The 12,500-nt window shown below is 47.9% G+C and overlaps 1 protein-coding gene across 1 annotated transcript in view; it reads left to right on the top strand.

The window, feature by feature from the left end:
• ncana (neurocan a) overlaps positions 1 to 12,500 on the top strand; it is a 74,703-nt gene that overhangs the window by 8,861 nt on the left and 53,342 nt on the right. The gene's annotated exons all lie outside the window — the stretch shown is intronic.

Below are 12,500 nucleotides of genomic sequence, written 5' to 3'. Positions count from 1 at the left end.
AGGTTTCTGTCTGCTTTAGCATTGACAGACACCCAGCATGCCACACCACAGTGTAGACTCCTGCAGTGAGTGCAGAGAGTGTGTGAGGAGCTGATGTTGAGCACAAGATCTCAGCTCACACACCTCAGCTCCGGCCCTCCAAAGCCCCGGCCAATCACAGGAGCTCCTGCTCCACACAGGGGCCCGGACAGAGGCCCTCCTGCCGCTCCATATGGATCATATACTCCTGGAACTAGCCAGTGAAAGCACTTTACAGCTAATAAATGATGCAGCTGGGAAGGGAGTGGAGATAACTGCTCTCTGTTGCTTTACTATGTTTACCGCCAGGGAGGTACAGGTGGTGCATTATTGTTGTTTTTACAGGGCAGTCAATTCTATTCAAATACAATTTGTAGGGCGAGCCTTATGTCTATGGATGTTGGGAGTTATTTGTGTGTGTTTGCGGGAAGGCTACAGATGGTGCTGGATTGCAGATTTACTCCTAGTTGTTTTTCTTCATGTCGGTTTTTTTCTCCAACATTTTCCATGTGCATGACCCTGTGTTCCCCACCTATTGATGGGCATCCTATGCTCCCATTGAGACAGCACCTCAGGTGGGAGTGGAGCACAGAACACATTGAGTACAGGGGCTGGGTGGAGCACAGCTGATTGGTATTGGCTCCTGACTGACCTCTGATGACGGCCTCTTCAAGGACCTTTGGGTCAGAGTGATTTAGTGGCTGGTAGATTTAGAGCTGTGGAGTGTTAGCACGTGACTTCCTTAAAAATTAGCCACAACTGCCCTTATGAAGCAAGACGCTGTTGGAGTTTAGATTTATGGCCAGACCAAAGGGAGAAAAAAACAGAATCAATCAAGTGTGAGATTTACAACACTAAAGGCAATGCACAGCACAGCAGCAGCTCAACCTGCTGAAGCTTCAACTCTCTCACTCTCACAGGGGAGCTACACCAGATGCGTAAGTGAAGCGTTCCGTTCGCGACGCGTAAAATCCATTTTAGAAGATGGGTCTATTTTTTTCGAATGTACGCGCCACTGTCGCGTCTGGTGTAGCTACTTCCATTGACTACACTGATTATTAACTGCTACGACCGGCTGCAACATACGCGTCGCGAACGGAACGCTTCACTTACGCATCTGGTGTAGCCCCCCTGTCACTCTCTCTCTCACTCTCTCTCACTCTCTCTCTCTATCTACAGTATGTTGATATGTACTTGATGCTGGTGTGGCTGCAGGAGGGCTTTACCGTAGTTATGACTACTATATGGAGTTTGCTAGTGATCTCTGGAGGAGGCAATATGTCACCTCCTACATAGCTCTTGCTCTGACAAAGAGCTGTAATGTAGTAGATTGTCTGGATTACTGTTTTATAGGTAGATAACTATTGTTTATGATGGCAGTTGGCGCAGTTATGGATGCTATAAGTATTTTATGGAGTCTGGAATGTGTGCGTGTACGTGCATACTGTGTGTGTGTGTGTGTGTGTGTGTGTGTGTGTGTGTGAGTGAAAATATCTGTGTGTGTGTGGCTGTGTCTACCTTCCTCGCAAACCATCTCAGTGGTCAATTATGAGCAGAAAGGCGCCCAGGCTGGCACCATCTGTCAGTCTCTCACATCCTACCTCCATGCCACCCCGAGATCTGGCTTCCGTTGTTGATTTTGCCATCGCTCATTTTCTCTGGCTGCAAAAAGACATTAGTGCAAGCTGACTTAGTAATTAATGACTTAACGAATTAATCTGTGCTATTTCACCCTGTTTGGGTACTTCATCAGAAAGAGCGTGATGTTCCAAGTGTCAAGCTTCTTGGAATTAAAACAGCAAAACCTCCTTAATAAACCGCCATGTTCTACTCAGCCACTGATCACATGTTTGAACCAATCACTTTCAACTTTCAACCAATCAATTTAGCAATCTGCAAGTCCAATCAAAATTAGCAAAATGGCTGACTCGAGTCATTCCATGCTTAGCTTGGCGTTTGAGTTCTGGAGGTTTATTGGGATTGTTTTACAGCCCATATCCAGAGACTGGGGAAGATGTAAAACTAGCAGAGCAGCCGAGGCAAGGCAGCCACAAGACAGAACAGGAGCAGTTTGTTGTTTGTGTTGTCTGCGTGTGCTGCAGCTATGTCTTACTCCAGCGACACCACACGTGTCATCTTCAGGGCCCTCTCTCTATTCGCCAGACAGACACTGCACATGTGACAGTTAGGAGGCTTTGTAAATGCTGCGGCTGTACGCTTAATATGTCGACATTTCTCCTGGAACTCCCAGGCAGCCAGAAGCTGCTTATTATGCACTAAGGTGTTCCGTGATCAGCTCCCTCTAACACACCAAAAGCCTTTCATGTGTGGCTGCCTCTTACCAATAGCCCCCTGACAGCCTGAAATAAGATGTAGTGCCGGGACACGTTTGTGTGTATGTGTGTGTGTGTGTGTGTGTATTGTGTGTGTGTGTGTGTGTGTGTGTGTGTGTGTGTGTGTGTGTGTGTGTGTGTGTGTGTGTGTGTGTGTGTGCGCGCGCATTTGTATTTGTCTTTTGCTAGTGTGTGCAAGTGTTTCTATGTGTATATGAGTTATGTTGTTGATACTATATGCTTAGAAGCAGAGACAACAGCCGAAACTTATTCTCAGCGTTACGAGCTGTGCGTGAGGAGGAAGCATGCACCCCCATCCCTATACCTACTGGCACCTCTACTCTCTATCTCCCTCTCCCTCTCTCTATCTCTCTCTCCCTCTCTCCCTCTCCCTCTCTCTAGCCCACACTCTCCCTCTCTCCTTGTGTAATGTCTGTTTGGGCTCAAGGCTGTAGGTCTGCCAGTATCAGAGGGAGTCTAATGAAACTTCTCCAGAACTCCTTTTTGCTCCTTTTCTATGCAAGATTTTGCCCAAAACAACAGGGTAGTGTGGGGCTGCATAGTTATCGTTGTTTGGTTGATGTGCCTGCAAAGACGCCTTTGTGCAAAAGCTTTTAGAGGTTTATGGGCTTTTACAAAGGAGCAGAAACAGCACAAAGCTTCCTCATTTGACAAATTAAAAGATGTCAAAAAGTGTATGGCTGTGAGTCACTCACACTCTCTCTCTCTCTCTCTCTCTCTCTCTCTCTCTCTCTCTCTCTCTCTCTCTCCCTCTCTATCTGTGCATGTGTGTGTGTGTGTGTGTGTGTTTGTGTGTGTCTGCTTGTGCATTCAGGGCTGCTTTTTGCTGCTTTGTTTCATTCTTTCAAATCTCCACCACCAGCCTCTCTGTCTTAAGGCTGCTGCTAATCCCTACCCAGTGGTCTCCTCCTTCTCCTCTCCTCACCTCTCCTCTCCTCTCCTCTCCTCTCCTAATCTACCCAGTTGTCTCCTCTTTCTCCTCTCCTCTCCTCACCTCTCCTCTCCTCTCCTCATCCACCCAGTGGTCTCCTCTCATCTCCTCTCCTCTTTTCTCTTCTCTTCTCTTCTCCTTTCCTCTCCTACCCAGTGGTCTCCTCTCCGCTCCTCTCCTCTCCTCTTCTCTTCTCTTCTCTTCTCTTCTCTTCTCTTATCTTCTCTTCTCTTCTCCTCTCCTCACCTACCCAGTGGTCTCCTCTCCTCTCCTCTCCTCTCCTCTCCTGTCCTCTCCTGTCCTGTCCAGTCGTCTCCTCTCACCACTGACCCTGGGCTGCTGTACAGAGGCTCTGGCTGCAGTCCTATAGTCCAAGCCACAAATAAACTGGCAGCCAGACTTAATAGCGCTTACCTCATCCACAAATGGATCGCTGCCCACACCAAGAGAAATGTCATGCTCACTGAGCTCAGACACTTAAAGACATTTTGGGGAAGAAGACCGGGGCAAGATAGAAAATAATGAGCACCGCATCCCTGGGCCTTTTCTGTTTTCTTTTTTTTCCCCGGTCTACTCAGATACGGAAGATGCTGTATTGTAACTTAGAACAGGCAGGCAGAGTTTAAATGCCTTTTGTTCTATTGTTTTATTGTTCTATCTTTCCGCCTTTCTGCCACAGGTGCAGTATTGTAGGAGGCCGTGTTGAAGCTCGAAGAGCGATCATGTCTCTCTTGTTCCTACAGTATATATTGTTGAAACAATTTTCTTTTCAACCCTTCATTTCCTCTCAGCTCACAGCCAGTGTACCGTATCACTATTATGGAGCCATTCTATTCTCTGCTAGCATAGCATCATAAGTGATGCTGCCTGTCTATGGGTGCCTCTCAACATGCCTCCTCGATCCTCGATGCTCGATCCTCGAGGGGCGTTCCCACTGATCTATAACTAACACTGGATAGACTATCCCATTGTTTCCCCCCCATCATTCTTTATGTAGATCAGTGAGGATCGAGGCATCGAGGAGCGAGGGAGGACGTTTTAACGCTGCATGAGAGGCACCCACAATGACTCACAAATCAGACACCAGTCTGTCTGCACCATGAGGATTTCTGGAGTGCTAAAGGGCCTGGAGGCTTTCCCATTCTCTATTCGGTGATCCTCTGTTGCCTTTTAGAAGATGACCTCAACTTTTTGGGTCAGCTAACTCTCCTCATCCCCTCACTCTCCTCGCCAGTGAGCTGGAAGTCACGGGGTGCAAACAGCCACTTCAGTTCCGGAATTTCACCCCCACTGTCAAGAACTCTGCGTGCGTGGCGAGATCCACTGCATTCATTTGGCCCCTCTGACACCTCACAAAGTCTGTCTGATGAAGCTAGGCAGAACAAGTGCTTCATTTGACATTCATGTATGTGTGCGCCGGCTGATGAAACCCCATGGAGTGGCCTGGTCGCCGTGTCCCGACCTGCCGTCTCCAGTCCCCAGGGTCTGCGTGCCTGCCTTTAATGGCGCACTTTAGTCGTTTGTGAAGAGCCCTCCTCAACTGTCACTCAGCTCGGCGCCATCAGCTGCTGGGTCCCATTCGGGACCTAATTGTCTTAGAGAGACGTGATTAAAGTGGAGGAGGGAGAGAGGTGGGAGGGGCTCTAATATGACACTTAGACATGGCCAGGCAGCACTATTTTTACTCGTCGTCTGAGTCTGGTGTCTGCTCCTCAGGGCAGGATGGGGATGTGCTGCTCCGCTCTCTCATCTTACTCGCCTTCCTTTGTTGTAGCTCTTTTATGCCGGCTATGCTCTTAAGCAAGGTGTTTTTTGTGTAATAGTCTTAAAGTGTCTGTGTGTGATGTGTGTGTGTGTGTGTGTGTGTGATGTGTGTGTGTGTGTGTGTGTGTGTGTGTGTGTGTGCATCTGTGCATGTGTGTGTGTGTGTGGTGTGTGTGTTGGTTCAGGGTCTCGCTTAATCATCCCTACCCACTAATGGCCCAACTGTATCCTCCCAGCACTGCGGGATGTGCCAGCAGTTCAGCACACACACACACACACACACACACACACACACACACACACACGCACACAGATCCACACACGTCCTCACTTACAGCGTCCCTGTGAATGAGAGGCCAAGAAGCCATATGGAAATTCCCATCTGCTGTGCGACTCATCTGAGCCTGGGGAGGCTAAACAGAAAACAAAGAAACAACACACACACACACACACACAGAGTTTGTTTAAGTCTAGAAATCGCAAGGACTGCATTACAGCGCCAGAGTTGGAAGCATAAAAACAGTTAATTTATCAACAGTGTGAACTACACATTGTGTATTTGAAAGTGCATAATGTAGTATTTGTTGTCAAAGATAGTTTTAGACCAATCATACATATCATTCTGAAGATAGGGACAAAGAGAAGACAATGCCTGCTGACATTCATGTGTATTCCATGCAACTTGAAATGAGGGTATTTGTTCAACACATATCTGCTAATGCATGTGTTCACATTTTGAATTAAAAATGTGAGAAATTGCAAGGGTGATGGCACTGGAAAAAACGGCAGACAGCTCCTTTCATCTTAGAAATGGTGCTTAAAAAGACCATTTATGGATCCTATCAGTTTAATCTGTGTTCTCTCCTCTCAGCCAATTATATTCCCAAATCCTGAAATGTAGGATAATTCCTAACAAGCACAGTGCAGACGCATAGAGTTTTAATGATATGTGAGTATAACTGGTTGCCCCCAGCATTACATGGCTAGTCCATTAAACTGCAGCATTAGCCTGCTGTCGCTACCATCAGTAGCATACACAAACCACCCTCTGAGTTCATAGCCCATGAATAATATCTTGAAACAAATCTTTACCTGTCTGAGCCAAGCAGCACAGTGTTTGTGTGAGGCAGTGAATTGCGTGTAGTATATTTGATACGTGTCATTTGTTTGTAAATTAATTTCTTTTATTGGGTTAGCAAATAACAAAACAAGGACACAGGATTTGCATACAGGCTTCTGTTTAACTGAAATCTTTGACAGATGATGAGTCTCCATAAAAGAGACATTATCAGCCTGGCTTAGTTTACTCCAGTTGTCACTCAATCTAAAACAACAACATCCGGATATATCAGTTAATTTCCATTTAACATGTGTTTTTTTTACTCAAACATCTAGCATTCTTGAATGCCCCCAGGTCATACAGAGAAATGTGCGCTTGTGTTGAGGTTTTGCTTGTTTGTTGGGTTTTTCTGGCTGTTTGTGTTTCGCTGGTTGTGTAAATCCCTGTGAAGTCTCAGCTTCCCTCCTCCATCCTAATGGCTGCTATTAGCATCGCACATCGCTGGAGGCCAAGCTTAGAGAATGCAGGTCAGGTGCTGCTGTGCGGGTATCAGTCAGGCAGAGCTGTGTAAGGTGTAAACACTACCTGCGCGCCTCCTCCTCCTCCTCCTCCTCCTCCTGCGTGCACTCGGCCCTCCGAGGGAGCAGGACACGCTCCTGATGACAGCACTCCCGCTCCGCTCCGCACCGCTCCGCTCCGCCCGACAGCAGAAGGTTTATGACGGGCTAACGATAGCAATATAGCAGCATGCGGGCCCTGGCCCATGAATCAGCGCCGCTACACCCATAACTTTGATTAAGCTAAGGCTCTCAACTGGCTCCAGTCGGCTGGCCTACGATTGATGTGCAGGCAGCCGTGGGTGGGTGGGTGGGTGGTGAAGGTGCGTGGGTGGAGGAGCGCTGGGGGTGGGGGCTGGCCTGCTCGCACTGCTGAGAGCCCTGCTGCTCCATCTCACCGTAATGGTAGCCAGGCTGCGGGTGAGCGGGGGACGGGAGGGGAGGGGAGGGGAGGGGCGGGGAGAAGGTGCGGACATGCTTCACAGGGCACTCTCAGGTGCGGTGAGAGAGGAGGGCTGCCTGAGTTTAAGGGCACGTCGCCCCTGAAATGGATATGGGAGAGCTGTGACAGAAATGTTCAGATGTGGCTTCTTTTGTATCATTTTGTCCTCTCATGCTCCCACATTATGGCCAACAATGTCCATCTATGTCCTCTGTGGCTGTATGGCATAGAGATGTGGTGTGCAAACAGAAAGGGGGCGTTAAATGGCTGTTAAGATCTTTATGGGATTCTTCAGACTGTTGAGGAACTTTATGGGCAAATGAGAATGAATGAGCATTTGGATTTCTTTGATTTTGCTGATTGCTCTTCTCTCCTCGGAGACTCCTCAGCTTCATCATCTTTACTGCCGTGCAGCACAGTCACTATCCCATTTTCAGCCTCATTTATCAGTGAAACATTAAGGCACGTCTTTATTGGCCCCCTTCAGAACTGCAAGTGCGCTGTGCCCATTCAGCTGTAGACTGTACAAGTATATTGTCAGGAGAAAAGACTATCCATTGAGCCGTCTAAACTGTCCCAAAATGAGTGGGCAGTAATGGAGGCTCTCTCTGCTTGTGCAGATGCCCCGGGAAGGGCAATAGAAGCTTCTGGGCCCCACTTTTGTGCCCCTCTGTGAAAGTTAGTTCTACACTGAGGCCAATGGTAGATCACTTTAATTGGTTATTATTCATTTAGCTGTGCGCATGAATCTCATTATGGCCTATCCATTATGCATAATGCTAATAGGATTTGCATTTGAAAACAGATGAGGTGAAACAGGCTGTGGTTGTGCTGGGGCATTTGGATGACACTTTACCCCGCCTGCCGGCTCAGCTGAGAGGGAGACCCTTGGTTACCTGGAGGGTTGGCTCTTCGCATGCCCATGTGTGTGCCGCCGCGTCCGTGTGAATAGCAAGCAGCACCGAGCCATTACAACAGCAGGCAAAACTCTGACCTCTCCGTCCAGCCGTGAAAGAGCCGGTGTGAGAGCGAGCGCCGATTAGAGTGACTCCTCTGTTAACGCCTCGTTAGCCAGAAATCAAAAAACGAGCCCGTCGCTCGGCGCTCCGGCTAACGGCTCTGTTATCCCGCGCAGAGGTTCATCGCCGCATTTGAATGTGAATGGCGTCTCCCTGGGCTACGGCCGCAGCCTGCGCCCACCCTGAAAAGGGAAGTGGAGGGTGGAGGGGAGTGGGTGGGTGCTGGGTGGAGGCGCGCCATCTTCCCAGGACTGTAAATAAGGCCTGCTCCTTTCTCCTCGCCACTTCTGCTCCTCCAGAGAGGGAGGGAGAAAGAGAGAGAGAGAGGGAGAAAGAGAGAGAGAGAGTGGGTGAGTGAGAGATAGAGGGAGAGTGGGTGAGTGAGATAGATAGAGAGAGAGAGAGAGAGAGAGAGCGAGAGAGAGAGAGAGAGAGAGAGAGAGAGAGAGAGAGCAGGAGGCCCACCCTGGAGCTGTGCTCTGCCAGTTGAGGGGGAGATGAGTGAAGTTGGGCTGAGGCCCAGCCTTGTCCACTCTCCCTCTCTTTCTTCTATTCTTCCCTGCCTCTCTCGCTCTCTTTCTCCTGTCTTCTCTCAAGGACTCTCATTTTCAGGTTTTCTTTCTTTCAGCCTTTCCACCCCCACACCCTATCTACCTCTCTCCCGCCCTCTCTCTCTCTCTCTCTCTTGCGCTCTCTTCTACTCTCTCTTTCTCTCGCGCTCTCTCTCCTACTCTCTCTTTCTCTCTCTCTGTCCATCTGTCAGGCTCATTTCTCATGTTCGTCATGACCAGTGCACACAAACACACACACGCAAATGCACACACACACACACAAACACTTACAAAGGGGAGGTCAGGGGTCAAACAGCCTTGTTGCCGTGCCATCCCCAGGGGATTGGTGAGTGAGCCCTTGCTTTGCATAACGGCAAAAGAGCCATGTGTGCTTTTCTGATCAGTGTCAAAAGGAGGAAAGGACATACAGCCAACACACACACACACACACACACACACACACACACACACAGATAAAGACAAAGAAACACATTTAAATCCATACTGTCCACGCATGTAACAAGGAAGAATTTGTGCATTGAAATCTAAACACAAACTGGCAAAGTAGTTACATCATCATTTCACTTTTTAACGTTTTCAACCCCCCAAAACGCTGTTACCATAGAAACGATGTAGGGCATCCGGTAAAATATTTAGCGTTCTTCACCCCTGAGCGTTTTCGTGTAAATTGCCCCTCAGTCAGATCAGTATAGAAGATCTGCACAATTCCATCTACATTTGTCATTTAGCTGCTAAGACCTCTGGCCAGCCATTAAAATCCATGACGAAAAGTTCTATTAACTCACAGAGTGAGACTGACAGACTAAGGCTGAGTGATATTACTGGGAGAGAGAAACAAGGTCAAACATTATAGTCACTAGAAGACAGAGTCCCCAGTTCCTTTTCAGCTATTCATGACCAATGTTAAAACTCAGACACATGGCCAGCGTGATACAATTATCTGGACATTTTACTCAAAGTACTATAGAGACAGCAGACCATGAAGGATATCTAACTATAAAGCAAGCATTGTGTCTGTCTGTCTGTCTGTCAGTCAGTCTGTCCTTCGCATAACTCTTGAAGCATTCATCTCACCAATTTTACAGGTGTGTGTGTGTGTGTGTGTGTGTGTGTGTGTGTGACTGACCACCCCAATGAGTGCAGTGTTGAGTATGAGCATGCTTCAGAGCTTGACCTGAACAACACAACCAATGGCAATACAACCCGTGCTGTGTGTCAGACCAGAAGCAGTGTGCCTATAGAGCCGCTAAAACTCTCGGAGGATCTTTATCTCACTAGTGTGGCGATGCATCAGGGAGGCGGTGACAAGCGCGTCTCTCCGCTCGCTCTCCGCTCGCTTGCGGGCCCCTGCAGACATGTTTTGCGTGGGCGCCGGCACATTTTGCATGAGCACTGCGCGAGTAAAAAGAACAAACCAAAATGTCAGAAGACAAACAGAAGAAATCTGAAGGAAGATCAGTGAAAGAAATAATGAAAAGAAAGACAAAGACCAAAAGAAAAAATATGAGTCAGATAAATAAAAGAGAAACGAGCAAAGCTTGCTTTGAGTTATTGACACATGGGATGAGAGAGGCGTCTGTGCCAATAGCATGCGCAACAAGAGAAGACGAGGAGGAGGATGGTGTGTGTGTGTGTGTGTGGGGGGGGGGGGGGGGGGGCAGAGGGAGAGGCCAATGCCACATTGACATTCAGAGGGCATAATTAGTGGAGCCCGGAGGTGCCAACACCGCTTTCAATTACGAGCAGCAAACTTTCCCCTCTGTGTGTGTGTGTGTGTGTGTGTGTGTGTGTGTGTGTGTCAGCAGTTCCATCATATTCCTAGTGCTCCCGCATGATGATCACAGGGACAGAGGCATGAAACCCTCACTGCCCTGCAGCACTGCGCACGTGTGTGTGTGTGTGTGTGTGTGTGTGTGTGTGTGTGTGTGTGTGTGTGTGTGTGGGTGTGTGTGTGTGTGTGTGTGTGTGTGTGTGTGTGTGTGTGTGTGTGTGTGTGTGTGTATGTGTGGTGGATTGCAGTGATGTGGATTAGGCATAGCGGCAGCAGCTAAGAAGTGTACTGTAACTGGAGGCTAAATTCGACCAGCTTAAAGGAGAACTTGTCACTCCAGTAGATGACCTCAGGTTTGATTGTTGACTTATGCGATCACTCCTCTACTCACTTGCGGCTTCCTCTTCATCTGCCTCCATTCAGAACCTCTCCAGAGGGACAGATGACTAATATGCCTCCTATTATCTCCGCTCCTAACCTTGTTTTCCACTCAATTGACTTATGAGCGTCTGCCTTATGAGTGCAGCCGTGCCATATGGGTGGGATGGGCAAGTGAACTGCTGACCCTGTGCTGAGGAAAGTTTCCCTGTAGTGCACACACTCTGCACTGACCAAAGCGAGCAGCCGAGGGGAAAGAGAGAGCGGTGGAAGAGGCCCGTGACGCTGCGTTTAGCTGCTTTTGTGCCGTGGACGCTATAAAGCTGAACTCCTGACCTTTCACAGTGAAAAGGTTTTGTTTGCTTGTTTTAGGACTACTCTTACGGTTACACTCAAAAAGTGGTGTTGACCTGACAGATACTGTTAATGAGCTGTTACTGTGATATGTAAGGTTCACAAAGTCTTTTTTTTAGTCCTACTGTTAAGTCTTACATCATTTACTCGGCTAGCAACATGTACAGTATGTCTGCCTTGAATGGCCCACTCTAAAGCTATTGTAACTTGGCAAAAGTATTTAGCATTCTCAGCTCAAACATTAGTGAGCAGACACGACACTGAGGTAAACCTGTGCACAGACACAGGGTTGCCATGTTTCTGAGTATCACCTTTTCTCCTGCACGGCTTCTCGTTGGGTGGATCTGCTGTAGAAAACCCTCAGTAACCTGTACATGTGTTTGTTCCATTGTTGAACAATTACTGAGCTCTGTGTGAACTTGAATAAGGTATGATGAAACCATTATGATTGGCTGATAAATGATTATCATTGCCATACACTATTTGCCATGCACATGCATGGTTGTGCTCTTGCTTTGGGTCAAGGTAATGAGAATATATATATTATAGTACCCAACCTCCTCTGCTCTTACTGTGCGACTGCTTTCAGATTAAAGTCCTTTAGTTTTATTACTGCCATAAGACATTTAATAGTTTTTCATGTGAGTGGGTTCCTATATGTATACCATTTCATTCATTATGATTTGTTATTTGTCTGTGTGTGTGTGTGTGTGTGTGTGTGTGTGTGTGTGTGTGTGTGTGTGTGTGTGTGTGTGTGTGTGTCCGTGTGTGTCCGTGTGTGTGTGTGTGTGTGTGTTGATGCCACTCTGGGATGAGCTGAGAGATCTGATGCTGGAGAGCTGTGCTGTGGCATCTCTAATGCTGAGAGACACACCAGGAAGGTCACAGAGCCAGAGCAGCAGAATGCAGATCAGTGTGAATAAAACCACTGCCCTCTGGTCAGAGAGAGAGAGAGAGAGAGAGAGAGAGAGAGGGGGGAGGGAGGGAGAGAGAGAGAGAGAAGGAGAGGGGGAGAGAGAAGGAGAGGGGGGAGAGGTAGCAGAGCTGGAAAGTAATTCTGAGAGAGACTAGGCGAGTGCAGCTCAGCATATTTTATTTCATTTGTCTCCTTCATTTCTGTATCCTCTGCCTGTAACCTTGCTGGCTCCTTACGCCTTAATGAAAACCTGACAGGCTCTCAGGTCTGAGAAATGAATTCATAACAAGGCACAAGTCGTGTGCACCGCAGAATTTAAACGAATCGGAGAAAGAACAGAAATACTCTCAAGTATCCGAAATTA

This window comes from Sardina pilchardus, chromosome 2, assembly GCF_963854185.1.
Source record: "Sardina pilchardus chromosome 2, fSarPil1.1, whole genome shotgun sequence".
NCBI lineage: Eukaryota > Metazoa > Chordata > Actinopteri > Clupeiformes > Clupeidae > Sardina > Sardina pilchardus.
The sequence above is the reverse complement of the archived record's forward strand: the minus strand, read 5'-3'. Positions and strand labels throughout refer to the sequence as shown.